This window comes from Gopherus flavomarginatus, chromosome 3, assembly GCF_025201925.1.
Source record: "Gopherus flavomarginatus isolate rGopFla2 chromosome 3, rGopFla2.mat.asm, whole genome shotgun sequence".
NCBI lineage: Eukaryota > Metazoa > Chordata > Testudines > Testudinidae > Gopherus > Gopherus flavomarginatus.
Window position 1 is genome coordinate 141,247,931 of NC_066619.1, and position 27,945 is coordinate 141,275,875.

The 27,945-nt window shown below is 52.0% G+C and overlaps 1 long non-coding RNA gene across 1 annotated transcript; it reads right to left on the bottom strand.

Moving 5' to 3' along the window:
- Positions 1–15,164: 15,164 nt before the first annotated feature.
- On the bottom strand, positions 15,165–16,729 carry LOC127048490 (uncharacterized). Its single transcript, XR_007773684.1, has 2 exons — positions 16,643–16,729; positions 15,165–15,653 (listed from the first exon to the last, which is right to left on the bottom strand). It is a non-coding gene; the product is annotated as an uncharacterized LOC127048490 (long non-coding RNA).
- Between the last annotated feature and the right edge of the window lie 11,216 nt (positions 16,730–27,945).

Consider the following 27,945-nt stretch of genomic DNA (forward strand, 5'->3'; position numbering starts at 1 on the left):
GGTCTGGGACTCAGGACATCTAGGTTCTATTCCCAGCTCTGCCACTGACCTGCTAGGTGACTTTGGCCCTGTGCCTCAGTTTCCCCATCTGATAATGACACCAACCTCATTTGTAAAGTGCTTTGAATCAATTGATTAAATGAACTAGACGGCGCTATGGGTTGTTATTGTGCAGATAGATTATTAGCCAGTTCTGGCTACCTGGGCATCTCCATTCTGAAGGGCCTTTCCCATTGGCTTCCAACAGCCTCAGGCTTCCCTTTTCAGGCTAAAACATTCCAGGTGTGTGCCGAGAGTTGATTAATTTTGGCAAGTTTGGGCTAGAAAAGGTCCAGCCATTTGTGTGTGTGTGAAGGAGACAGGAAAAGCCGGGGCAGGGGAGGGGAAGGCACGTTGTCATTATACAAAGAAAAAACCTGTGTTGAGCTTCTGGTGCCCAGGACTGGCACCTCCGCAGTCAAGGGCAGAGACATGGACTAGGACAGGGACTCAGGGCCGTGTGACAAAGGTATTTAAGCACCAGAAGATGCAGAGGGGCCAGCTGGGATTTCTGAATGGAGGCACCTGACTCCCTATGTAATCACTGGGATTAGGCACCAAAGGGCATTTGGAAATCTGGCCTTTAGCTCCCTAAATAGCACATGTGTGTTTGGACGGCCCAGTGACAACCTGCCTGGGTGTAGCTGTGTTATAGTGTGGGACAGCACTCAGCGAAGGAGACCCGTGCCCAGACTTATGCTGATAACTACACAGGTCAGCTCCACTGATGGGAGCAGTATGAGTCACTCTGCAGAGGGGATTTACACCAGATTAACCAGCTCCACTTACACATCAGTGTAAATGGGTGAAGACCAGTCTCACACACAGGAGTACTCAGCATACTGCATGGCCTCTATCTCGTCTGTTACATTGTCCCACTTCCTGGCATGTAGCTCATGTTCTGTGTCTCCCCCCAGTACTCCCCATGATCTCCATTTCCTGCAGAACCCCCCCCCCCCCGCTCCCCCAACAACCCCCACACTCTCCTGCCACACCAGGGTCTTTTACCCACATCCCATTCATGTCTCTTGGATGCAGGACGGAGAAGACATCCTGCTGGAGAAGGACTCCAGTGGAATCCTGCCCAATGGCAATAGTACCTACTGCACACAGTCATCCCTGGAGATGTCCCAGCAGCAGGAGGGTGCAACTCAGCAGCCTGCCAGAGCCCGCACTTCCAGAAGGAATGTCAATATCTCTGCCCATTGTCAGTGTGAACTCTTCTTGCTCTAGGTATTGGTGTGACTGACAGAAATGGCTGATCCATCAGTAAATCTCATTAAGTTCCTGAATATGGTCCATTCTTGTGGCAGTGAGTTCCACAGGCTGATGACATTATGAGGGAAGGGCTAGGTTGCTGTATTTGCTGCCAACCTGCATGTCTGGCAGTGCCTGGCAGACTGCCTGTCCTCTGCACCCATCCTGGCTCAGCCTTTACCCTCCCCTGGAGGCAGGGTCTCTGCAAAGGCCCTTGGGGAGCAGGTCATGGCAAAGGCCTGTGGCTGCCCCAGGAGGATGCCCCAGAGGCTGCTCCCCTCAGTGACCTGGGCCCTTCTCCATCCCGCAGCCCCTGGGAAGAAGGGCCCCCCATGCCTTGGGATCCTGACTGCCATCGTCTTGGCCATGTGGCTCTGGCAGGTGCCTGTGGAGGAGATAATCAGCAGGTTAGAGCCAGTCCCCACAGAGCCGGGATGTGGGGAGGTCTGGGGACTGCGGTGGCCCAACCAGCCCAAGGGGTGGGATGGCTCCTTCCACTGCCCCCCCCCCCCCCCAGGAGAGGTGAGGCAGGGCCATGGGGCAGGGCCGATCACCCTAACCTGGCCCTGCTGGGGGCAGAGTGGGCTCTGTCATTGGCTGGGTGCTGTGTGTCCTGCTGTAGGGGGGGCACACTGGGATGGGACTGGCCTGGGCAAGGAGGAGTCAGGGTTGTGTGGAGCACTGAGGGGAATTGAGGTCACTGCGGGGGAGGGATTATCCTGCTCCCCTGCCCTGACCCTCATTCTCTGCTTGTGTTTCAGGCCCCTACCCTCTGGCAGCCAGAGAATAAATCCCAGGTACAGGGCCCAGACATCCCAGTGCACATGAGTGGGCACAGGGTCTCCATAAGGGGAGAAGGGAGCCCAGCAGTGACTGGAGATGGGGGCCCATAGCTCGTTACTCTGTCTGTGGGAATCTGCAAGGTCGTGCCCAGCCATTGCCCTTCCCCGGCTGCCTGGGATTCTGTAACAGACGCGCTGCCTTCGCCCAAACCCAGGAAACCCCAAGGGGCCAGAACAGCATCCAAAAGTCACCCCTGAGAGCAGAGCGCAGCCAGCTTCCCAGAATGCACTGGGGCCCCATAGCATGATTCTGGGGACAAGACTGCAGGCTTGTTATGCTCTCGCCTGGAGGCCTGTCCATTGTCCCACTGTAAGGACCGGGTGGTTCTGTGCAAATAACAGTTTGGGGTCCATCAGAGGGCACAGTGGGAGAGGCCCAGAGATGAATTCCCATCCTCCTTCTCTAGCTGGGATCCCCCACAGCTAAAACCGCCTCTCAACAATTTTCTTCTTGCTCTACAGCATAGATGGGAGAAGATTCTGCCTATAGCTCTTCATCGGGGCAGATACCTGGAGCGTAGGACCCTTGAGCTAGGGGCAGAGAGACCCTGCTGACCCAGCAATCTCTGTCCACTGACTCCCTTCTGCTATGGGGAGATTCTGTTGTATTACAGGGTTTCTTTCTCTCCAGCAGCTTATTCATTCCAAGTTATTGATCACTGGGACCTTCGCCAGCTGGGAATTTGCCTCATCTTTTCTCCAAAGGGTCTGACACAATCCAGTCTCCTGCTGTGGCATTCTATACCTTGAGGAATATGGGGTTACAGGGTGTTTCATTGCATCTGCATAGAATTGTGATATTGTATATAAAGCATGCCCATGTGAGGTATCAGGGAAAAGGTTATGATTGGCTGAAAGTGACGGTTCTATCTAAATATGTATAGCTTTAGTGCATATGAAGTTATGAGATAGTCTTATGTAGTTGTCACTAAAATACGCTGTGGATTTGGGAGGTGCCCAGATACTGGCTCTGCAGCGATAACGACAAGAGAAGTAACCAACACCCAGGTGGGTGCTGAACAGACATCACCAGCCAATGTCCAGCAAGGGAGTTACAATTCATGAGACCACACCAGGGGAATTGCTCAGCCTGGCCTGGAGACTCGCAAGGCCCCCAGAAATGCCTGGACCTGTGCTCCCCAAGCACATGGTTCTGAGGTAGGGTGACTGGACAGCAAGTATGAAAAATCAGGACAATAGGAGCCTATATAAGAAAAAGCCGCAAATATCGGGACTGTCCTTATAAATTCAGGACATCTGGTCACCCTAGTCTGAGGGTATAAAACAGACACAGACATAGTGGCCACACGCTGGACATTTCTCCTTCACTCACCTGCACTGCAAGCAACAAGCATGGTGAAGACTTGAGACTCCAACTGAGGGGACTGGCCCAGATTTCAGGGGTGAAATCTGTATACTGTGGACTGCAGGATCCGGTGGGGTGAGAAAATTGCTTACTCTAGATGTTGCCCAGTCGAATAGGGTTGACAGTTTAGACTGTGTGGTTATATTTTCTTTTGGTAACTAACTCTGACTTTTTGCCTACACTTAATACCACTTAAAACCTACCGTAACAGAGTGCTCTGCTGATTGTGCCACAAATCAGCCAGAGACCGCTTAGTGTGCAAGCACCAGTGCCCTTTTATTCCTAGTGTCAGTCCCCACCACTGTTTATATAGTCCATGCCACTCACTTCACCGGGGGACAGCTAGTTTCTTCAGCCGGCAAGGACCTACAACCACACAGGCACCACCCTTTCCTGTTCCTCCTCTGCTTCCTTCCTGGCAGCTTTATACAGCCTCCTGGCTAATAAGGCCTGCAGGTGTTTCTGCTCAAGCCCTTAGGCAAGCCACACCCAGCCAGCACCAATTAATACCCCTAACTGGAGCTAGGCTAACCGGGGCCTGGCCAGGATCTCCTGGTCAGCACCTTGTTAAATGCCTCCCCCCTTAAGAAGCGCAAGGTCTGGCCGACCTCGGCCCCTTTCACCCTCTTGCCGGGGTGGGCCCTCCCGGGGAAAGCTCCCCGGCCACCTCGGCTGGTCTGTTCTCCATCCCTTCCCACAGATGTACACTCTTCAGGGAGTGGCTACCCCTATAGCTCTGCCTCTGCCTGCTGGTCATCACACCAGTCACACCTCGGCAGGCATCCCATCCCCTTTTCCTCCTGTACCTCTGGTAGGGGGTCAGAATTTGTCCCAGCATCTGGGGGAACCTTCCACACTTCAGTTTCCCCCACACTACCCCGTGGGTTCAGGGTCTTGTCCACAGGGAGCACTGTTATGGGGTGCTACCCTTGGCCCATCCCTTCTTTTGAAGGGCTCAGGCTGGCCAGCTCCCCCATATGCCCTTCCCCCAGGTCTACCCTCTCTGGGCTCTGTTTTCTAGGAATCTCTTTGCTATTGACGGGACTTTGCCCATCCTCCCACCTGAGGCCCTCGGGCTTGGGATATCCACACACTCCCTCGGGGTACGCCACCATTTCCTTTTAGGCAGCAGGCCCCAGTCCCTGCATAACACCACCGGGTCTGGTAGCCCCTCCAGCACCCCCACCCACTTCCATCTGAAGCAGCCCTTCACTTCCAGGGGTACCTGGGCCACTGGGCAGGACTTCTTGTCCCCATGGATGCACCCAAGGACGATCCTTGCCCCCACGACCTGCCAGTGCAGTTTCACCAACACCCTCTGTATGAGAATATAGCCTGATGCCGTGTCTACCAGGCCCATTTGGGGTTTTCTCCCAACCTTCATGAGGATAGTGGACATGTTCAGCCCCCATTTTTACCCTTCCACTTGAGTCCATCCACAAAATTCCACCCACCTACACTCCATATCCGGGCAGTCCCGTTTTGTGTGTCCCCGTCTCTCACACTGCCAACATGTTAGCTGGGTGGGCCTTTCGGGTGTTCTTCGGGGCTCCCCCTTCTCCTGGCCTCTTCCAGAAAAAGGTTTGGTCTCTTCCCTGGCTCTCTGTCCTTCTGGGGCTGGTCCTCAGCCTCTATGTACTCCTCCGTCAATCTGACGGCTGCCTTGACTGTGCCAGGCTGGGGACACGTCACCCAGATGTGTATGGTCTCAGGCTCTGCAGTAATTGTTCAAGGACCAAGGTATCCATGATTTCCCCCATGGTATGTGCCTCAGGCCTGAGTCAGCACGTGGCCCAGTCCATCAGCCTCTGGGTATATGCCTGGGGCCACACTGCTGCCATCCACTGGGCCATCTGTTGGTACCGCTCAGCTGACAGGCCCAGTCAGTCCATAATGGCTGCTCTTATTGCCTCATAACTCCAGGCTTGTTCCTTGCTCAACACCATGTAGGCTACTTGAGCCTCATCTGTCAAGTACAGAGCCAGTCGGAGAGCCCACATTGTCCTCTCCCACCCGGCACTACCTGCTTGAAGGTCCCAGGAAAGGCATCTGGATCATCCGCCAGGCTCGTTTTACAAAGTCCCCAGCCCAGCACCGTCCCATATAATTATAGAATATCAGGGCTGGAAGGGACCTCAGGAGGTCATCTAGACTAACCCCCTGCTCAAAGCAGGACCAATCCCCAGACAGATTTTTACCTCAGTTCTCTAAATGGCCCCCTCAAGGATTGAACTCACAACTCTGTGTTTAGCAGTCCAATGCTCAAACCACTGAGCTATCCCTCTCATCCCACAGGACTCTCCGCACATTGCTGGAGTTGCCCCTGTACACTGGTCTGCTCTGGGATAAATTCCTGCAGGATCTGCTGCTGTTCTGCCTGCCAGGCTAGGAAGGCCTGTCTCGACTGCTGGAAGTTTTGCAGGACCTGCTATGTCTGTTCTTGCTGCTTTACCAGCCACTGCAGGGTCTCTTCCACATCCAGGTCACCAACCACATTTGCTGGCTTCTGATCCCAGACAAGCCCCAACAAGTAACAGAGCACTTCTCTGCTTGTGCCACAGACCAGCTGGAGACCGCTTTGTGTGCAAGCACCAGTGGCCTTTTAGTCCTAGTGTCAGTCCCCACCACCATTTATATAGTCCATGCCACCCAGCAACCTGGGGGACACTAACTACTTCAGCCAGCAGGGAACTTGCAGCCAACCCCCTCCCTTGCTTCCTGCCTGCCAGCTTTATATAGCCTCCTGGTTAATAAGGCCCACAGGTGTTTCTCCTCAAGCCCTTAGGTGAGCCACACCCAGCCAGCACCAATAATACCCCTTAATTGGAGCTAGGCTAACAGGGGCCTGGCCAGGATCTCCTGGCCAGCACCCTGTTACACCTACCTTTTGTAATCAATGAACTTGTTTAACTTTACCAATGGGTTTGCCTGAAGTGAATGATAAATTGCTCAGGTATTGAAGGTTGGTGTATACCCACTTTGCATTGATGAAGTGGTGACCCAATTAATAAATCAGTGGGGTACAGTGCTGGGTGCTGGGGGGATTTGGTTCTGGTGCCTTTCTCCGTGTGGTTCATGCTCTGGGAGCATTCACGCAGTCTAGCTGGGTGTGGGGTCTCCACATGCTGTTGTGCTGAGTGATAACAGCACCTGGAGGGGTTGCTGCTGGTCACTACTGAGGCATTGTGAGAAACAGCCCAGGAGAGAGTTCAGAGGGCACAGTGGACCCACCGTCCCAGGCTGCACCCTGGGGATCCTGTCACAACTCTCTCTGCCAGTGTCAGAGACAGGGACGTTTCTTTTTTCCAGTCACAGGAGTTGGCACAGAATCAGACCAGCAGGCAAAGACCAGGGCAATGGGGTATTGTGGGATCCCACCCCCGTGTGTGAGGCGTATGGCACCATGGGACAGTCATTGAATATATTTGGCTGTGTTAAACTCAGTGGGAAGAGGGTGTCTAAATCCCTATGAAAATCCCAGCCTGTGGGCCTGAGGTCAGTTGTACTTGGCTCATGTTCTCAACTGTGTCTGTACAACCGGAAGGACTAGACATTGACGTCTTTGCTAAATGCCAGCTCAGCATCTGATGTAATAACCTGACTACAGGTGCCAGGCCCTAGGCACCAACCTATAGCATCTGCACCACAGTCCAGCCCTGTGCAGGGTCAGAGCTTGGGTGGAAGGAGAGCCAAGTGCAAAGAGAGAGAGAAGAATCTGCTTGTGTCATGAGGATAAAAACAGGGTTATTGCAGACAAGGCCCTGCAGAGCACGTGATAGGCAGGGTGGAAGTGCTGACAGGCCAGTTGGGGTGCTATGGACCTGGGGGGAAGGGGGCTGTTTCCCTGGCACTCCCATCCCTCGCCCCAGAGCTGTGATACTGACAACCAAATCATTCACAACTCTGGGTAGGAATCTCCAGTGAAAATCCTGCAGCGGGCAAAGGTCACAGCCTGGGTCACAGCTTCTGCATGTCTAGCGCCGCCTCCATCCAGAGATCTGGGTACAGTCAGTACTGGTGGGGTCCCAGCCCCGGGGGGAAAGGGAAAGTGCATTATCCCCACTGCACAGCAGGGGAGGGGACCTGGCTGTATGGTCACACAGTGACTCAGCAGCAAACCTGGGGATCAAACCCAGGAGTCCTGGCTCCCAGACCCTCAGCTCTAACCCACAAACCCCACCCTGTAGCTGCTGACACAAATCATGATCACAAATCTCCCCCCACCCTCCCATGGGGCTGTTCCCATCTCAGTAGCTGCTTTCCGGCATTGCTGCAGCCTGCTTTGTATCTCCCAGACTGTCTCTGGCCTGCCCCCTTACCTAGGGAGGGAATGATGTCTCTGGCCAGACTCTCCGGCAAGAAGGGTAGGGAGCCTTGTGTCCCTGATCCCTGCCCAGCCATTGCATAGGGCCTGGTTCACCCACCATCACCCTGCTGTTGGCCAGCGTAGAATGGTGGGAAATGCTGACCCCATGGTGGGGCTGACTGGGGGGTGTCGATGTCTGGTCTGCAGAGGTACCACTGGCAGTACAAGGTGCCTGGCAGGCGGAACTCAGGCCTGTGGGGATAGAGAGCCACTGGCCTAGCTGCCCCTGGTATTCCTCACTGGCAGGGCCTGCCCCAGGGTGGGACAACATGGGGTGGAGGAGGCTGCCCCAGCAGCACATCAGTGCTAAGCAGGAACATTCCCCCTTGGATCGCTAGACTCAGCCAGACGGGAACTGATGTCTGGGCTCAGACCCCAGCCTCCCCTCAGCCCAGCCCTGCATGACACCCTTTCAATTATAGGTCTCCCCAAATCCTTGTGTATTGCTTGCCCTTAATAATGTCTCTCCCTCTCCACAGCCCCCTCCAGGCTGACGGGGCTGCCATCTGTCTGGAAATGTAACGCAGGGGCAGTAACAGGATTCTCTGTGGTGAAGCTACTGGCCTGGGGCTCAGGACACCTTGGTTCAGTTCCTGGCTCTGTCTCCAACTCTGTGTGCAACTTTAGACAAGTCACTGAGCCACTTGGTGCCTCAGTTTTCCCATTTGTACAATGGGGATAAGAATCCTTCCCCTGTCTATTTAGAATGTAAACTCGCTGGGGAAGAAAGTGTCCCTATGTGCATACAGCACACAGCTCATGGGGCCCTGATCTCAGAGGGAGTCTGTGCTGCAACAGGCACAATGCGGCTTTGATCTTGCTCAGGGTCTGTACAGTATGTGGCACAATGGGACCTTGATTGCAGTCAGGGTCTGTGCAGCGCCCGGCACAACAGGTCCCCAGTCAGGGGCTCCAGGTGCTATTGTAAGACAAATAATAATGCCACAGGCAGTGAGCAGCTTTGTGGAGATTTAAAAGGCACCTGAGAGCCCTGTGAAGCTCCAGGTTTGAGACAATGTCCAGCGCTTCCCTCCCTCAGAGATGCCCCATTACAGGCGCTACTCAGATCTCCTGTTGGCTGGGCTCAGGCACTCCCAGGCTGCAGCCTGTCAGTAGTGACTGGAGCTGCCAGTGCCTGGGGCAGGCGGCCAGTGGGTGGCAGTTGCTGGGTTGAGTGTTTTTCTCACAGAAGCAGGAATAGTTGAGCACTGTCCATGGTGCACAGATACCTTGATGTAAGGAAGGACGTGAATGGACAGGGACGCAGGGGCTCGTGGGAATAAAGGCCTGGCCTGTCAGGAACCACATGACTCTTAAATATGGAACAAGTCTTGTCAGTCGCCAACCTGCCAGTTGTTATTGCCATAAAAGGGGAAACTCTGTTAACCCCGGATGGGCTGAGTGTTACTGATGGTGAAAGGAAAAGGATCTGACACTGAGATCTGAGGGGAGATTGAGGATTGTGGGGCATGAACCACCCAGAGATCCCCCATCTCAGGCAAAGACTCGGGGCAACAGTTTTCCTTCCAAACCCAGGGAAATGGCTGGGGTTTAAAACCGTGGAAGGCCCCACATCTGAGGGGATTTTCTGTCTGTATTGGTGCATTAAAGGGGAAAGGGAAACTCCTGAGGGGATTTTAGCTCTAGAGCACGGCCAGCTCCAAGACATTCCCAGATCCTGGGAAGGCCCCTGCCCCAGCTGGCTGGGCCATCGAGGGGAGTCAGGGCCCTGTCTATTTATGCCGGGCTTCTTTCGGGAGAACCAGCCCAGCTCAGCCAGCTGTCAGTACTTAAATCCAGGCTCAACCAAGGGTTTCAATGGACGTTAGGAGAATAAATCCCTTTGTGGAGCTGGGCCTGACTGCCTGAGTGGCAGCTAATTGGCTAATGAGCCCTGGCCCTGAGAAAAGGCTCCCAGTGCTCAGGTAGGAGCAAACAGGCCAGGGGGCAGAGCAGGGGAGTTCCAGGGGAAAGAGCTGAGGGGGATCTCCCAGCCAGCTGCAGGAGCTGCGTGTTACTGGGAGAGGTGCTGCAGTGGGTGCTGAGGGCCTGGTTCCAGGGAAGGTGGCTGTGCCTGGCCGTGGGACTGACATACTCACATGCAGTCTGCCCCCCTGCAAAGGGGCTGGGTGAAGGGCTGCCTTGGGTCTGTTGAACTTTCCTTTATCTAATCAGACTTTGGAAGAGGGAACTGTCCAATGCATAAAGGCCTTGGTTAGCTTACTGATGACTCGGTAGGGCAGGGAGCACTTGCAGAGTTGTATCTGGGTGCTAGGGGTGTGCAGATGGCATGTGCCACTTATACCCTCCAAAAATCAGAACACTGATTCACAAATAATGAGCCTTTGAACAACAGGGGGGAGTTTGTTTGCATTCTGGGTTTTGAGCCTCAGGCAATCACATTATCAAGATTCTTCCTCAGCTATGAAGGCTAGAAATTTACGTTTTTTTTTTTCCAAGCTGAAATTCTCACATCATCCCATGACTCCAGGAGCTGGGACTCTTAGGAAAATGCCAAATTTTGTGAGATTTGCTATACAATAGCCAGAGTTGGCAACACTGGATCTATATTTGAGAATAAGAGCTGGTCTAAAGAGTCTTTGCATCAATTTAACTAGGTGGGGGTTTTAAACTCATCTAGTTAAATCGATGTACCACCCTTTAAGGTGGGCCCAGGTATGTCAGTATGAAAGGGTTTCTGTTGGCATAGCTTGTTCTGACAGATGTACCAACTCAGCTGTGTTACTATAACTTCGCCCACACTAGAGGAGGCACCAATTAACTTTATAGGTTCAGAAACCCAGTTTTAAATTGGTGCCAAAACTGTGAGTAGAGCAGCCCTTACAGGACAAAAGGGCACAATGTGAGGGGAGGTTAGGTTGGAGGACTGGATAGGGGGAGGTACCTGGGAGAATCCTAGTCTAAATCCACAAACCCTGCAATACACCCTGTTCTGCTCACACATGTGCATCTCCCCTCGAACACACACGAACACACACACACACACACACACACACACGAAAGCAGAGTCAGAATGAGCTCTCCCTGCCATCTGGTGGTGAGCTGTGGAAAAGGACTTCAGGGGCTGATCTCGTTCGCATGGGCCCACGCACCCTGCCTAGCATGAAGGGACTGCTGCCCAAATGGTCACTTTGGCTGCTGTGGGATCCCCAGTCTCTTTGTTATTGGGGCAGGAGTAATAAATGGTTGTTATCCTGGTTGTGTGAATCAAGGACAGCAGAACTGTACTTGGCCTTTTCTGACTGAGCCAGGCAAGGGACATGGGTGCCAAAGCCCCATGAATTGAGAGAGGCTGGTACCTGTTGATTGATTATAACTATTGATTGTACCTGTTGATGTTGCGCCCCTCCCCCGGTCCTGAACACCACTTTGATCTTTCCTTTCTCTGTGTTTAATAACAGAGCTATTAGGCTCAAGTAAGAGTCTTGTTACATGCAGCAGAGCTGGCATCACTGATATGTAGGTCTGAGCATTAGACCTACTTTGGGCCAGGGGTTCTGATGCAAGAAGATTATCCAGTGTGCACCAGCAGTGAGGCTCCCCCACTAACAGCTGAAATCACTGAGAGCTGTGTTAAGTGTGTGTGTGGTTGGGGGGTGAAGGCATCTTGGTGAATAGCTAGTGGAGAGGCATGGCCAACTCAGAGAGGTGTGGCCAGCGGGATGGTTGGTGGTGAGGACTGGAGCCCTGCAGAGAGGTGTGGCAATTGGCTGTGGGGGGCAGGGCCCAAGCAGCGGAGCGTGTAAGGTGTCTCCATGCCTTCCTCCACCCAGGTTGGGAAGTGAACTCTGCTGATGAACTTCTGAACTCTGGGGCTCCACTGACCAAGGACAGCAAGTGTAAGTGGGGTGACTTTTGGGTTGCTGGACTTAAGAACCCAAAGGAAAAGAACACAGCACAACCTACTTGAGAGTGAGTCATCTGGCTCATGATTTATGTTTATGAACCTTGTTTGTGGTGTTTCCCCAACATAATGCTGCATTGTTTCCCTCCTTCATTAAAAAGTTTTTCTACACTCAGACCCTGTGCTTGCGAGAGGGGAAGTATCGCCTCTCAGAGGCACCGAGGGGCAGTGTATAATTGTCCCAGGTCACTGGGTGGGGGCTTGAGTTGGTTTTGATTTGTATTATTGAAAAGGAACCCTTAGATACTGAACCCGACCCTTATTGCTACCAACTCTTATGGGCAGAAGGGTTAAACACATGGCCCCTCCATTATTTGCTGGGCAGTGCTCCAGCAGCAGGTGACTTCACAACATGCATTGATTTGTGCTTGAAGATTGCTGTACAGTTCTGGGGGTGTCAGATAATAGCTGTAGGGTGGCTTTACAGGATCATCACACTGTCTGGGGGTGGAGAAGGTAAATCCCTTTATTTCCCAGTAATCAGAGGTTCAGTAAAATTGATTATAACTTGTATTCTATACCGGCAAACAGTTAAATCCAAACTAGGTTAATATATAGACATACTCAGATAACGCACTGTCTACCGCACTGCAGACTAGATTATATTCAAACCCAGCTAATCTGCATCTGTGCAGGGTAAAGATATCACAGACCAGCTAATCCTAATCAGAGTTCACTCTGGGATGGCTAATCCCAATTAAATTAGGGAAGAGAGACACAGCTGTGGTTATTGTGGCTCATATTATGCTATACATATAAAATATCATTCTCTGCTGCAGTGGCTAATACCAGTTTAAACAGTGGCATTAAACCCCAGCAGGGTGTGTGTGTAAATGCACTAATGCTGCATGTCTCAGGTGCAGCGTGGAATTGATAAATTCAAAGAAACATGCAGGGTTGGTCACTTTGCAAATTCCCTTAGGGACGGGCATGACCAGCAGTTTAGCCCCAGCTGCCTGCATGTGACCCGCTCTGTGCCAGGCTGCCATGTGAGATCTTTGGCTGGGCTACAGGGGGTGCCCAGCTCTGACAGCTAACACGCTCCACTGTTTAATTCCAGCCCCAGTGAGTCAGATGCTGCCGCTTCTGAGAAATCATGTGAGGAGGGAGAAATGTTCCCATCCTCGTCTAAGGAGGGCAATGCTACCTCAACACAACCTTGCCCTGAGGTTAGCTCCTGTTGGGGACGGGGCTGGGATCCAGGGTTGAGAGGGAGAGAAAATCCCCTGATTGTGTGACCCAGCCTGGGACCCCTCTGTCCCATGAGTGGTGCTGGGAAGCTGACCATGGAACGGGGACAGGAGCACTAATGTTTTCAGTGTGGTCCCAGGATCATTAATGGCACACAGAGGAGAACCCCACCTAGCCAGGCATGGGGAAGCCAAGAGCAAAGACAGACTGAGCTGGGGAGGTTCAGTTCGATGTCCAGGCTAAAGTTACCCATAACCACAGAGTGATCCCCTGGAGGGTGGAGGACGGTATCCCCCAGCCCAGAGACAGACGTGTTCTCCCCACTGCATTGAAGGGTAGGGGGATCTGAGCCCAGACCTATGGAGAAAATGCCCAAGCGAATGAGCCAATGAGAGAAACTAGAATGAAATCCCCCCCTGGCCCTGGCTCAGCCTGTATCTTTGCTCCTGGATTCCCGGTTCAGCCCTGCAGACAGCCGTGCTGAAAAAGGGTCAGTTGTTTAAATGGCTGCTGGGCAGATGCTGGACTCAGGCAGTGCTTTCTCATCACAGCAGCCTGGGGGGATGACTTGGGGCTGTGAGCATCAGGGTGATACACTGGAACTGCAAGGGGGAATCCCAGCTTTCTCCCCCTTGGACTGAACTCCCAGCAGGTCACGGTGTGAGTGTGTGTGTAGCTTGGACCGTGGGCCTTCAACTCCAAGGCCTTTCAGACCTCCTGGGGCACTTTCCATAAGAGCAGGAGTTTGCCCCATAAACCTTGACTGAGCTTTCCCCTGTGTGTGGCTGATGTGCTCTTCCTCAGAGGTGGCTGCATATTCAGGGGGCTGTGCATAGTCAATAAGGCACTTAGGGGTTAAAGAAACTATAGAAATGGCAGGAAAGCAATGAACCTCTGTGTAGGGAGCTGTCACCCTGCTAATAGAGAGCTGGGAATACAGGTCACCTCCTCCCTGGCTCTGTGCTTTGCCTGTAGGGCTCTGGTGCTCTCAGGGGCTCTCTGTGATCACAACCCCCACCCTGGCGTGGCTCAGAGGCAGATGAGGAGCCCGCGTTCCCAGCTTACAACTGTCAATTACTGGCCTGGCTGGGTGAACCTAGGACCATCCTGAATCCACTGCCCCCTCTTGCCTAAGTCTCGGCCCAGGGAGGGTTTTTCCCACTCCACATTCCAAAAGAAGCAGGGAAAGAGAGAAGAGATCCCTGAGGGCGGAGGGTGCACCTTGGAGAGCGGGTGTGACGATGCTGTAGAAGTGCCAGGAGTTACTGTGGTCTCACTCACTGCAAAGGGAGAGGGGCAGGAAGTGCTGAAGTTCCTCCTGCAACAGACAAGTTCCCAGCGGTCAGGGCTGGCTCTAGGCTCTCCCCCCGGCATCTGCACCCCCTGCCGCCCCAGCTCTGGGCCTCCCCCTACCCGCACCCCTCTCGGGGGTGCAGGGAGGGGGGACCTGGCTGTCGGGGGGCAGCCAGGCCAGGGGTGTGTGGGGAAGGGGGAGCTGGGTATTGGGGGGCAGCCAGGCCAGGGGTGTGTGGGGAGGGGGGAGCTGGGTATTGGGGGGCAGCCAGGCCAGGGGATTCATGAGGGGGGAGCTGGGTCTTGGGGGCAGCCAGGCCGGAAGGGGTGCAAGGAGGGGGAGCTGGATATGGGGGGCGGCTGGGCCAGGGGGATGCAGGGAGCAGGGAGCTGGGTGTCGGGGGCAGTTCTGGGCTCTGCGTTCAGAGGTGTCGGGATAAACACCCCGCGCTCCCCCCAGCACTGAGCGGTCACTGACAGCGAACACTGATGTTGCTATAGTGATGGGAGGGGAGGGTCCTGGCCCCCTTGTGCCAGGTGCTGCCAGGGGCCCTGCTGGGACAATGTGTGTGGGGGGGGGGCTGAAAGCCACTGACCCAAACTGTAACCCCTTCATCTAATGCCAACCACTCCCAGCCAGAGGGTGCGGCACCACTAGGACCAACACCTATGGGTGCTGCACACACTGACAAGCCCGTCACAACCCTGTGAGGCTCCCAGGCTGCAGGGAAATCCCTGGTTCTACGCCAGGTGTAGCCAACCTACGACACACCTGCCAAAGGCGGCATGTGAGCTGATTTTCAGTAGCACTCACACTGCCAGGGTCCTGGCCACCAGTCCGGGGGGCTCTGCATTTTAATTTAATTTTAAATGAAGCTTCTTAAAAACATTTTAAAAACCTTATTTACTTTACATACAACAGTAGTTCAGTTATATGTTATAGACTTACAGGAGACCTTCTAAAAACATTAAAATGTATTAGCGGCATGCAAAACCTTAAATCAGAGTGAATAAATGAAGACTCGGCACAGCACTTCTGAAAGGTTGCCGATCCCTGATCTAGGCACTGTCCAGGCTATTTCATTCCCAGCCTATCAGGGCAAGGTGAGGATTTCAGACACGATTCCTGTTCGCAGAGCTCTGGATGATGGTTAGTGAGAGGGAGTAAATTACCTTCCCCACCCCAGATAGACCAGGGTTAAATGAAGGGGAAAAGGTTCTTGGATCTCTGATCTTTAATGGCTCCCAGAAGGTTCTTCATGCTGGGTTTCACCCCAGTGCCTGGAACTCCTGAGTGTGGCTTGTCCTTGGCTACATACAGCTGGGCTCTGTCAGCACCGGTCCAGTCACCCCAGGGTCAGTGATGGGACATGTCTGTAATGGAGACAAGTCTAATTAGAGGTGTCAGCTTAGGGAGAGGATGTGTCCAGTCTCTGGCTGTGCATCCAGGGCAAGGGGAGAGGTTAGAGCCCCAGGATCTTTGCATTGATCAGGTCTCAGTTTGGGTGCAGCTCCGGTTGCAGAGTGTGGAACAACTGCTGTGTTTGTGCTGTTGGGATCTCCTGTGACTGCCGGATAAAGTGCTTCAGGTGCCAGTAAGGTGGGGAGGGGCAGGCACAGGCACATCCTGCTTTTTCTAACATGGACTTGAATCTTCCATGGCCCCAATCTTGGCCCAGAGTTCTCCCTGCAGCAGCAGCTCAGACCCCAGGGAGCTCAGCAGCCCTTATCCAGCTGGATGAGGCTGTGGGTTGGCCTAGGGGAGTTGTGTGAAATGGCCTCAGGCATATTGTTGCCCTCCCATCACCTAAGTAGCAGGCTTGGTTTGACATAAACAGGGTTAGGCCCTGTCATAGGTTTCACCCCCACTTTGAACTTTAGGGTACAGATGTGGGGACCTGCCTGAGAATCTCTAAGGTTAATTACCAGCTTAGATCAGTATGCTGGCACCACCCAAATCATTTAAAACAGCTGTTTGAGTCATTTGGGAAACTCTGTCTTCCCCCTCCCGCCCAAATCTCTCCCTCCCAAGAACTGTAACCCTTCCCTGGGTAACCTTCAGAGACTTCCCCACCAATTTCCTGCTGAACACTGATCCAAACCCCTTGGATCTCAAAACAAGGAAAAAAATCACTCAGGTTCTTAAAAAGAAGGCTTTTAATTAAAGAAAAGGGGTAAAAGAAATACCTCTGGGAGAGACTAGCATAAAAGCTACTCACAGACAACAGATTCCAAACACAGAGGATGTTCCCCTGGACAAAACCTTAGTTACACAAAAGAAGAGCCAATCTGATTATCCCTCTAATGCACAAGACAAGTCACAAAATAAACATAAACTAATTTATTCCTTCTTTAATACTCACACCCTGTTTGGTTCCTGGGTCTTCTCACTCCGGCACAAACCTGAAACTAACACTGAGACAAAGGAAACTTCCCCCCTTCCTCTTGAATCATCTTGTTCCCCCATTGGTTCCTCTGGTCAGGTGTCAGCTAGGCTAGCTGAACTTCTTAACCCTTTACAGGTAACAGAGGCATTAACCCTTAACTGTCTGTTTATGACAGGCCCAGTGCAGCCTGCCCCTGTGGGGCTGAGTCGGGCCAGGGACAAAAACAGGGAAGGTGGTGATGGGGGGTGTCGGGTTATCCCTGCAGCAACGAGACAGGAGGCCCTCATCTCAGGGGTCACTCCCAGTCCCGGTGTAACTCCAGTGGTGCAGAGCTTTGGCCTGGGACCTGCAGGACTGTGTGCGTGTGGACAGAGGTGGATGTTGATGCTGATCAGAGAAGGTCTGGGCCAAGCTCACATTCTCACTGGTTGATTTGGTTTTTTTAATGTGTTACATCCAGCACCAGCTCCCGTCCATGCCTGGCTGGGCCTTTGTTGAAAGAAAAATCCTCTGTGCTCATTATATTACAGGTGACCTGAGAAGGGGGAAATAGGGTGTCCATTTCTGTTGCTTCCTAAGGGATTGCAAAGACCTGAAAAGGTTTTTTTCCCATCCTTGTTTTATTCTCATCTCTGTTTTACACAATTTGAAACCATCATAGTGAAGGGCTTGTCTACACTGGCAGTTCACAGAACAGTAACTTGCTGGCTCAGGGGTGTGAAAAATCACCCCCCAGAGTGTAGCAAGTTTCAGCGCTGTAAAGTGCCAATGTAGCCAGGCTCCCAGCGCTTGGAGCTACTCCCTTCGTCAACCTGGTTTACCAGGAGCGCTGGGAGAGCTCTCTACCCCAGTGCTCGCGGGTATCCACACTGTCAGGTCAAAGCACAGCCATGGGAGTGCTCCTACTGTCTAGTGTAGACTTAGCCTAAATCACCACTTGGGCTACGTCTCCACCGCTCACCTGACAGCTACAAGGCACTCAGTGTAGCCGCTCTTTCTCGGCAGGAGAGAGAGACACACTGACAAAATAAAACCACCCCCAGCGAGGGGTGATAGTTGTGTCAACAAAGTGCTGTCCGCACCAACACTTTGCATTGGTAACACTTTTGTTGGTCAGGGTGTTTTTTTCACACTTCTGTGTGTCAAAAATGTTACCAACTAAAGTGCAGTGTGGACATAGCCTTAGTGTGGACACAGTTATACTCAAGTCTTAAATTGCCATCGAGTATTTCCTGGAATCGTCCATGGTTTCCCCCTTCTGTCCGTCTTCCTCACCCCCATCCACCCATTCAGCAGCAGCAGGTTGGAGTCAAGATCTGAAAATATTTACCTGTGCTCCGCTTTGGACAGTTCCGGCTGAATTTAAGCCCTGGTTATACTCATACAGATTGTTCCCCTTCATTTACAGCAATAAGCTACGCTGGTGTAAAGCACGGCTGTACCAATAGAACTGCACTCGCACTAGGGGGGTTATTTAACTATTTTGGTAAAAACAAACAAACAAGAAAACTTAAATAGTTAAAAGCAGAATAAAAACAGGGTAGAAGTGGCATCAGCATAGGGTTGCCAACCTTCCAGGATTGTCCTGGAGTCTCTAGGAATTAAAGATTATGTCATGTGATGAAACATCCGAGAATACGTCCAACCAAAACTGGCAATTAGAATGATGTAATTGGTTCGGGGCAGGGACTGTGACTTGCTGTGTCTGTACAACACCCAGTACAATGGAGCCCCAGCATGATTAAAGCTAGAATGTGCTACCAAGACATGAAATAATAATTCCTTCCCCTCTCATTTTCTCGGGTTACACGTCCACCTCTCAAGTTCTCCAACTGGCCATAGAGTCTTTCACGAAAAACAGAGCCAACAAGACTGATGTCTCATGGGAAGAGCAAACCAATTTAAAAAGTAAAGCTCCCTGCCCTGCTCTCGTCATCTTCGTTATTTATTATTGTCTTATGGCAGCACCCAGGCCCCTCAATCCTGGTCCTGGACCCCCGTGTGTCAGGTGCTGTACAGGTGCAAAACAAAATAAGGTCCCATCTGCGTATAAGACAGGTGACAACAGATGGATACAGACAGATGGGGATTATAAGGAGACAGCACTGGCCAGAATGACAGGCTGTGGTCAGAGCACCAATGGCCTAATGGTTAGCCAAGTTTTTAGGCACCCTGGCAAATTAGGGCATTGAGGAGGGTTTTGGAGCATGAGGTAGTTTTGCAGAGCGCTTGACTGCAGATCAAGAGGTCCCTGGTTCAAATCCAGGTGCTCCCTTAAAAGCCTGGGGGGGAAGGATAGCTCAGTGGTTTGAGCATTGGCCTGCTAAACACTGGGTTGTGAGTTTACTCCTTGAGGGGGGCATTTAGGGAACTGGGGTAAAAATCTGTCTGGGGATTGGTCCTGCTTTGAGCAGGGGGTTGGACTAGATGGTCTCCTGAGGTCCCTTCCAACCCTGATATTCTATGAGTCTATATTTACCAGCAGCTCCTCCCAGGCATGAGGGGCAAGATAGGACAAAAAGGGGCTTTTTGGAAAATGTAAAAAGTAGGTGATGGAGGCTAGGATCGTGTGCAGAGTCGACATTTTGGTAGCAAATGAGAGTTGACAGATCAGGTGGGGTTAGGCTTGAAGGGCCTCACAGCTGAAATCAGGCAGTTTATATTTGATGCAGTGGAGAAGGAGGAGCCAGTGGAGGGAGGCAAAGAGAGAGGTGACATGGTCAGATCAGTGGGCTGGGAAATGATCTTTTCAGCATCTTCTGAATGAATAAATCTAAGCAGGATGAGCCTGTGTTTGTCAAGGTGTGACGTTATTGATATAATCTGGGACTATATAGAACAGGGTTGCCACCGAGGTCCTGTGTTGGAACCAAATCTTATGTAAAGGGGTCATATAAGGTGTCTAGGACCAGGTGATGGGTTGCTGGTTAGGATTATGCTGTCCGTATGTCTGTATCATTTTGTAGTTGAAGTTATGAATATTAGCTCTGTTCTGTCTGAACTTCAAACTTGTGTTATGCTTTTGGGTAACATCCCAGACAAGTTGGTGTTAGCTCCGCCTAGCCTTCTTGATGGCCCATTAAGGACCATCAGCCATACAAGTGACCCACTGAGAGAAGGCAGATACACCTTGTAACTCAGCAAAGTGCAGGGACTTGCCCATGTGACTCCAGACTCCATTTTGCTGTAATTTTCCACAGTAAGGACAAAGAGATTCTTACACCGGGAAAAGACTATAAAAGGCTGATGCCTCATCTCCATCTGGTCTTCAATCCTGCTTCTTACCTCTGAGAGAAATGGCTACAAACTGAAGCTCTGAACAAAGGACTGAATGACCCGTCCCAGCAGGGGATGTTCCAGAGACTTGATTTGAACCTGCAGTTTATTCTATCACTGCTACAAGCCTGAACTAAGAACTTTGCCATTACTGTATGTAATTGATTCCATCTAACCAATTCTAGCTCTCATCTATATATTTTTTCCTTTTATGAATAAACCTTAAGATTTTAGATTCTAAAGGATTGGCAACAGCGTGATTTGTGGGTAAGATCTGATTTGTATATTGACCTGGGTCTGGGGCTTGATTCTTTGGGATCAAGGGAACCGTTTTCTTTTCTTAGAGTATTGGTTTTCATAACCATTCATCCCCAGGACAAGTGGCACTGGTGGTGATACTGGGAAACTGGAGTGTCTAAGAGAATTGCCTGTGTGACTTGTGGTTAGCGAGTGGGATGAGACCAAAGTCCTCTTTGTCTGGCTGGTTTGGTTTGCCTTAGAGGTGGAAAAAACCCAGCCTTGGGTTGTAACTGCCCTGTTTGAGCAATTGGTCCTGAATTGGTACCTCAGTTGGGTCCCACCAGAACCGCATCGTCACACGAGGCCAGAGAAGAGGATGTTGCAGCAGTCAAGACATGAGACACTGAGAGCATGGAGCAGAGTTTTAACTGTGGGGCTGGACAGAAAAGGCCACATCTTAGAGAGGTTCTGCAGAAAGAGCCAGCAAGATTTAGACAAAACCTGGATGTGAGGCCCTGGGGAGAGGTCCGAGTCAAAGATGACGCCCAGGTTATGGACCTGAGTGACAGGCAGGATGGTGGCATTATCCACAGTGACTGACAAAGGAGGTAGCAGGGAGGTCTTGGGGGGAAGACTGGGAACTCTGTTTTAATCACATGGAGCTCGAGCTGATGATGAGACGGCCACAAGGAGACATCAGAGAGACAGGCCAAGATTGTAGTTTGGGCAGAAAGAGACAAGTCTGGAGTAGATAGGTAGATCTGTGAGTCATCAGCACAGAGATGCTGGTTGAATTTGTGTTTGCAGATGACTTTGCCCAGAGATAAGGTGTAGAGCAAGAAGAGAAAGGGACCAAAGACAGAGCCCTCGTGGGGACAGAACCCCACTGAAGGCTGGAGGGGGAATGAGGAAGATCCTCTGATGGACATGGTGAAGGAGTGATTAGAGAGGTCAAAGGGGGCAGAGTTAAGGAAGCCAAGGAGGACAAGATTTTAAGAAAAGTGGTGAATGGTGTCAGGTGGCTGGCAAGCCAATGAGGGAGAGGATTGAGCGCTGAGTCTGAGTGCTAGCTAGGAAAAGGCATTACAGACTTTGGCAGGAGCAATTTCTGTGGAGCACAAGGTGTGGAAGTCGGTGTAGGTAGGGTCTAGGATGGAACCGGAGGACAGGAACTCCAGGCAGTGATTGTAGAGGCACATTCAATGAGCTGAGAGATGAAATGGAGAAGGGGCGGTAGCTGGGGAGGCAAATGGAGTCAAAGGTCTTTCTGATGGAAGACTCTAAAATGTGTTTGTGTTGTGAGGGGGAAAGAGCCAGAGGAGAGTGAGAGGTTAAAGAGAAGAGCAAGAGAGGGAGAAGAGTGGGTGTGAGGGAGATCAGGAGATGAGGTGGGGTGAGTGGAGGGCTTAGGAGGAGAGCAGATGAGAAATGTCTGCATCTGTGAAGGAGAGGGAGGTGGGAATTGAAGGAGGGGAAGGAAAGGCAGGGGGGAGAGGGGGGGAAGGTCACGTTTCATTGTCAGGAATCCACCTGACCGACTGGTGCAGTCACACAGCTCTAACCCCCTTAGGGCCACACTCTCTCGCTTGGCTTCAACATCTCCTGGGACACAACTTCAGAGCCTTCAGCACCCCCACTTCCTGCTATGAGTTCCTCTCAGTGGCTCCACTGGAACCAGACACCTGGGCAGACCTGCACCCCCAAAGGGGACAATGTGCTCCCAACTTCCAGACTCTGGGGTGACTCTCAGCCAGCACTGAACAAAAAGGAGGGTTTACTGGGTGTCTGGAACACAGTGTAGAAAATCTTTAATTAACACAGAGAATGGAAAGTTACAGCAAAGACCTGGGTCTGTCCAGAACTGTAGATAAATGCAAAGTAATGCACATTGGAAAACATCGTCCCAGCTATACATATAAAATGATGGGGTCTAAATTAGCTGTTATCACTCAAGAGAGATCTTGAGGTCATTGTGGATAGTTCTCTGAAAACACCCACTCCGTGTGCAGTTTCAGAGGGGTAGCCGTGTTAATTTGTTTCAGCAAAAACAACAAGGAGTCCTGTAGCACCTTAAAGACTAACAAATTTATTTGGGCATCAGCTTTCATCAGCTGGAACCCACTTCGTCAGATGCATACACGAAAGCTTATGCTCAAATAAATGCATTTGTCTTTAAGGTGCCACAGGACTCCTCACTTTTTCAATGCGCAGTGGCCATCAAACAAGCTAACAGAATGCTGGGAATCATTAGGAAAGGGATTGATAATAAGACAGAAAATATCCTATTGCCTCTATATAATCCATGGTACGCCCACATCTTGAATACTGCATGCGATGTGGTCATTCCACTGGAAAAAGGGTATACTGGAATTGGAAAAGGTACAGAAAAGGGGAATAAAAATGATTAGGGGCATGGAATGGCTTCTGTATGAGGAGAGATTAATAAGACTGGAACTTTTCAGCTTGGAAGAGAGCCGACTAAGGGGGATATGATGAAAGTCTATAAAATCAAGACTAAACTTATGGTATTTTTTCACAGAGGTCACAGAAGTCATGGAATCTGTGACTTCCAGCAAAATCCATGACTTCAGCCCGCGGTGGCCGGAAGCTGTGTGGTCCTCCGCCACCTGTAGCACCCAGGAGTAGTGAGGGGACCTCCATGGGCTGTGGGGGAAGCAACCGCTCCCAGTTGCCGTGGGCGGCAGGGGGACCCCGGAGCTCTGAGTGACCCATAGTTGCCTCGCCCCTGCAGGTGGTGTGTGGGTCACGCAGCTGAGCTCCCCATTTTGCCATGGATATTTTTAGTAAAAGTCACGGATAGGTCACAGGCTTCTGTGAGCTTTTCTTTGTTGCCCGTGACCTGTCCAGGTCTGACACTAAAAATATCCATGACAAAATCATAGTCTTAATCGTAACTGGTCTGGAGAAAGTGAATACCGAAGTGTTATTTACCCCTTCATGTAACACAAGAGCTAGGGGTCACCCAAGGAAATTAATAGACAGAAGGTCTAAAACAAACAAAAGTAAGTACTTCTGCACATAATGCACAGTCAACCTGTGGAACTCCTTGCCAGAGGATGTTGTGAAGGTCAAGACAATAACAGGGTTCAGAAAAGAACTAGCTAAGTTCATGGAGGCTATTAGTCAGGATGGGCAGGGATGGCATCCCTAGCCTCTGTTTGCCAGAAACTGGGAATGGGCGACAGGGGATGGATCACTTGATGATTCTCTGTTCCATTTATTCCCTGTGGGGCACCTAGCATTGGCCATTGTCGGTAGACAGGACACTGGGCTAGATGGACCTTTTATCTGACCCAGTACGCCCGTTCTTACGTTATGTTCTTATGACACTGTCCAAAATGGGACTGTCATACTGTTCCCTCCCCAAACACCCAGATTTCTGCTACCAGTTCCACTTGTAGCTGCCTCTGCGGCTCTTCGGGGGACCCCTCGCCTCTCATGTGTGGTCATTTCCTGGGCAGAATGGCAGAGGAGTGAAAGCCAGAAGTTCCCATCAGATCCAGCTAGTCTGACTTCCTGGTCACCCAGGTGAGAGAATTGCACCCAGCAATTCCTGCACGGAGGGGTTTCTTCTTCCCAGCTACAACAGTGACACTGTGAGACCCTATAGCTAGAACAGGGCTCTGAGACGTCCTGTCTCAATTTCCAGACACCGATTAATGGGGAATCCCAATATCGACGACCCCAAGTGTTCAGACATCACGAGTCAGGCCCCAAAAATCCTGAGTTGGCCGAGATGTCATGAGCATTTTGGGAATAATATTGGAGCTTATTTTTATTTGCCCTCTGCTTTGAGCCTTTAGGGGACACATTTCCAGGGTTTTCCCTGCTCCTAGAAGGACTAGAAGTTACTGCTGTAAGAAAAGAGATCTGAGACTCTCCTCTAATCCCATGAATCTAGGAACTGGGGATTTAATAAAACCACCTGCTGTCATGAAACGCACAATAAAGTCACAGGAGCAGGCAGTGCTGCATTCACCCCAGCCTGGGGAGAAGCTGCTCACTGGTAAGCCTCCTTCATTGTTCATGTTGTCTTATTTCCAGAGTGAGTTTATTGAAGTCAGATTCCTCTTCACTCCACAGGAGGAGGGTCTGACATCGACTTGGGATGGAGAGTTAGTTAGATAATCAGCTCTTGCAACGTGCAGAGACTCCAGGGCTTCCTTACTCTTGGCAGCAGAACCCCAGCACATGTCCCTGGTTGGAGCCCTCGGGTCAGGCAGGTTCCCCTGCACACTATCAATGGATGTGTCCAGAGCCGTTCTTCCTGCTCAGTCCTTGATGTGAGGGCTGTAGCCACCTGGCCAGGCCCCCGATTGTGCTGTCTCACTTAACTCAGTGATGATCCATAAGCGTTCAGTGTCTGGCACTGCTGAACTGTCCCAGGCAGGGGAGGGTCTCTCTGATGTAATTTCTCTGCCCTTCCTGACGGGACTGGTGAGTGAAAATTCCTGATTCCCCCATGTCAGTGATACTGGCCTGTCACATTGTTCAGAACCCAGGAGTGTCCCCGGTCCCGCCCCAATCCCTCCTGGCTCCCAGCACTGAGACAGCAGCAATGAGAACTAATTCCCATCCTGCCCTGGACACCTGGGTTCCTGGTGGCCCTGCTCCAGGACTAAGGGACAGGGCGGAGGGTTGCCAGATGTCTGTCCCCCAGCCCGCCCCCTCTGCAGCTACTTTAACCCTTTCCTGACTAGTCTCACCCATTGGTCCCCGGCTGCTGAGGCCATGCAACCTGACCTGCTCACATGGACACCGGCCTCCCCAGTGCTGAGAGAGGGGCTCTGCTCGCCCGCCCCTAAGCCTGCGCTAGGGAGCTGCTGTTCTGTCCCAAGTGCCCCCTCCTGGCCCCCTCCCCCCATTTACCCCCTCCTCGCAGTCCTGGAGCTGCCTGCTCGCCAGAGACCGTCCTGAGTCCTGCATTTTGGCCACCAACAGTGTTCCCCGCTTCAGCTGTGTCTGCCCCCAACACGCACATGGGGGAATTTGGGATCTGAGACCCCATCAGTGCCCCCACCTTGCTCATCCCTTTGGAGTGCAGTATGGAGGAGAAGAGGGGTGGGTGGGGAGGCCTGACTCACTCCACTCCTCTCGGGTGCCTGGCTTGGGATCTCTGTGTGCTCTGTGACCAGCTGCCCTGCACCTCTCAAGAGTCTCAGTGATTCTCTCATTACTCCATCCCTTTTCCCCACAGTTGTTTTCTCACTTTTTGATTTTAGTTGATTGGTATGAATAGTTAGTTGGACTCTTCTAGCAGAGATTCTTCTGCTCCTGGAACTGGGCATGCCTCGGTCTCCAGGCTTGAAATGCAGTGCTTCCTTTGAGTGCCAAAGCAAATGCAGTGCTTCCTTTGAGTGCCAAAGGGACCGTGCCTTTGAGTGACCTGCACTCCAGCTGTCTAAAGTGCTTGGGTGAGACTCCTATTGTTGATCTCTGTCAGCTCTGCCACCAGTTCAGTACACATATGAAACAGGACAGGGAGGCCAGGCTGAAGTCTCTCCTGATGGAAGCGGCGCTCAGACCTTCTTCAGAGCCGAGCCAGTCAGACTTGGCACCGTGTACCTCAATGTTGGTATGAAGAACTGCTGCAGAGAGAGTCCATACGGGACTCCCGGCACCGTTCCCCATGCCCGGGGCCAAGAAGGAAACCTAAGAAGCAGCTGTCTGAGAGGTTCCCCATCTCTAAGAATGGACAATCATGGGGAGTGCAGGGGAGTGCGACCTGTGTCTGGCCACTCCTCTGCCCCTGCTCCGCAGGCGATACTGTCGACTCCGCCCTGTTCACAGGCTCTATTGAGTCCAGTACCAGACCAGCTGCTGGCACCAGAGGGGCAGTGAGGTACCAGCAGGGTTAAGGTACCATCCATTCCAGAGAGCTTTGTGGTGGCCAGGGACTTGCTGGTGTGTTCACCATCACCATTGCTGGCAGTACAACAGTTGGTGCCAGCAGTGTGGACAAGCAGAAGGGAGCATGATGCCCCAAGCTCCTGTTTTGTACCAGTCCCTTACTCTCTACTTATGTCGAAGCAGCTTCCCCACCTCGGCACCGATCCCTGGATCCTCAGCACCATCCCTTGGAGCTGACAGGCGCCACACACCCCTCGTTCCCACAAGATGACTCATCATCCAAGCTGAAGTTTGAATCTTGCACCCAGCCGAGGGACTGGTACCAGTATCCCACCAATCAGCCCTATGCAATGGTGCATCCCGGGGTGGGGATTCCTCCAAGCACCTGGCCCAGTGGGCAATGGCCCATGCAGATGCAATGGCCTTTTTGGAACTCCTGGAGTTTTCCTCCACTGCCTGGCCTCCCGCCTACACACTCCTACTCAGTGGTGTCTGAGAGGATTCCTCTGTCACATCAAACAGCACCCAACCCTGGCTACAATACTGAGCCAGGTATCGACTCTCAGAACCTGGAGCTATGGGATCCGGTTGGTGCAGAAGGAGAGGAGGAAGGTCCCATGCTGGTGCAGGCTGCCCCTTCCTCCTCTCCAGAAGAGGCAAGGATGGGTGTTTTGCTGCCCCAGGACACTTCAAGACTCACCAGGAGTTATGGAAGAAGGTGGCCTTGAACTTAGGGCTGAAAGTGGAGGTAGTTAAAAAATCCTCCAGCAGCCTGGTCAACATCTGGGCTGCAGTGGGCCCGTCGAAGGTAGCTCTGCCTCTCAATGACGCCATCATGGGTCCAGTTAAAACCTGTGGCAAACCCCTTCCTCACTGCCCTCCACATCAAAGGCAGATAGGAAATACTGTGTCTCCACCAAAGGGTAGGAGAACTTATACTCCCATCCCTTTCCCGGATCCTTGATGGCCTCAGGATTCAATGAGAGGGAAAGACCAGGGAAAGACCAGGGTTGTGAGGCCCAAGGCAAAAGACTCAAAAAAGCAAGACAATTTTTGTAGGAAAACGTATTCTGCCAATGGACTATAGCAGATATGACTTTCACTCCATGTTGAAATGTAAAGACTCGCTTCCCCAGGAGTCCAGGCAGGAGATTGTTGCTCTGGTGGAAGGGACGGTGGTGGCCAAGGCTTCCTTACAAGCCACCCTTGACACAGCGGATGAGGTGGCCTGGGCTATGGTGTCACCAATGGCCACACAAAGGGGCTCCTGGCTTCAGTCCTCTGGCCCACAGACAGATTCAGCAGTCTATTCAAGACCTTCCGTTTGAAAGGACTTCACTCTTTTCAGAGCAAACAGATGCCAAACTGCACAGCCTGAAGGACTCCAGAGCCACCAGTCCCAGGTGCTCTGCTGCCATTCTGGAGTTCTGGACGTTGGCCTTGCTCAGCCCACTGCCAGCCCTGGGTCCCAGCCACCAGTCCCGGGGGCTCTGCTGCCAGCTTGAGGTCCTACCAACAGCCCCCTGCCAACCAGGGTCCCGTCCACCTGCCTCACTCAGCCCGCTGCCAGTCCCGGACTCTGGTTCTAGGAACTCTGCTGTCACCTTGGGGTCCTGGCTGCTGGTCCGGGGCTCTGCTCCTGGCCTCACCCTGGGGCTCTGCAGCCGTCCACAACTGTGGACCACTGGCCTCAGCCTGTGGCAGTGAGGGGTTCAGACAGGGACAAGAGGGGCCACAGCTCAGCACCCCACCTTAAAAATTGTTCCAGCGCCACTGTACTGGGATATTTTTAAGCCTCGATTTGCAGCTTACATCACTATCATGTCACGTGGAACAGCACGCTGTGTTTGACATTGCGTATGCCATCTGTCATGATTTTTTTTCCACTGTAA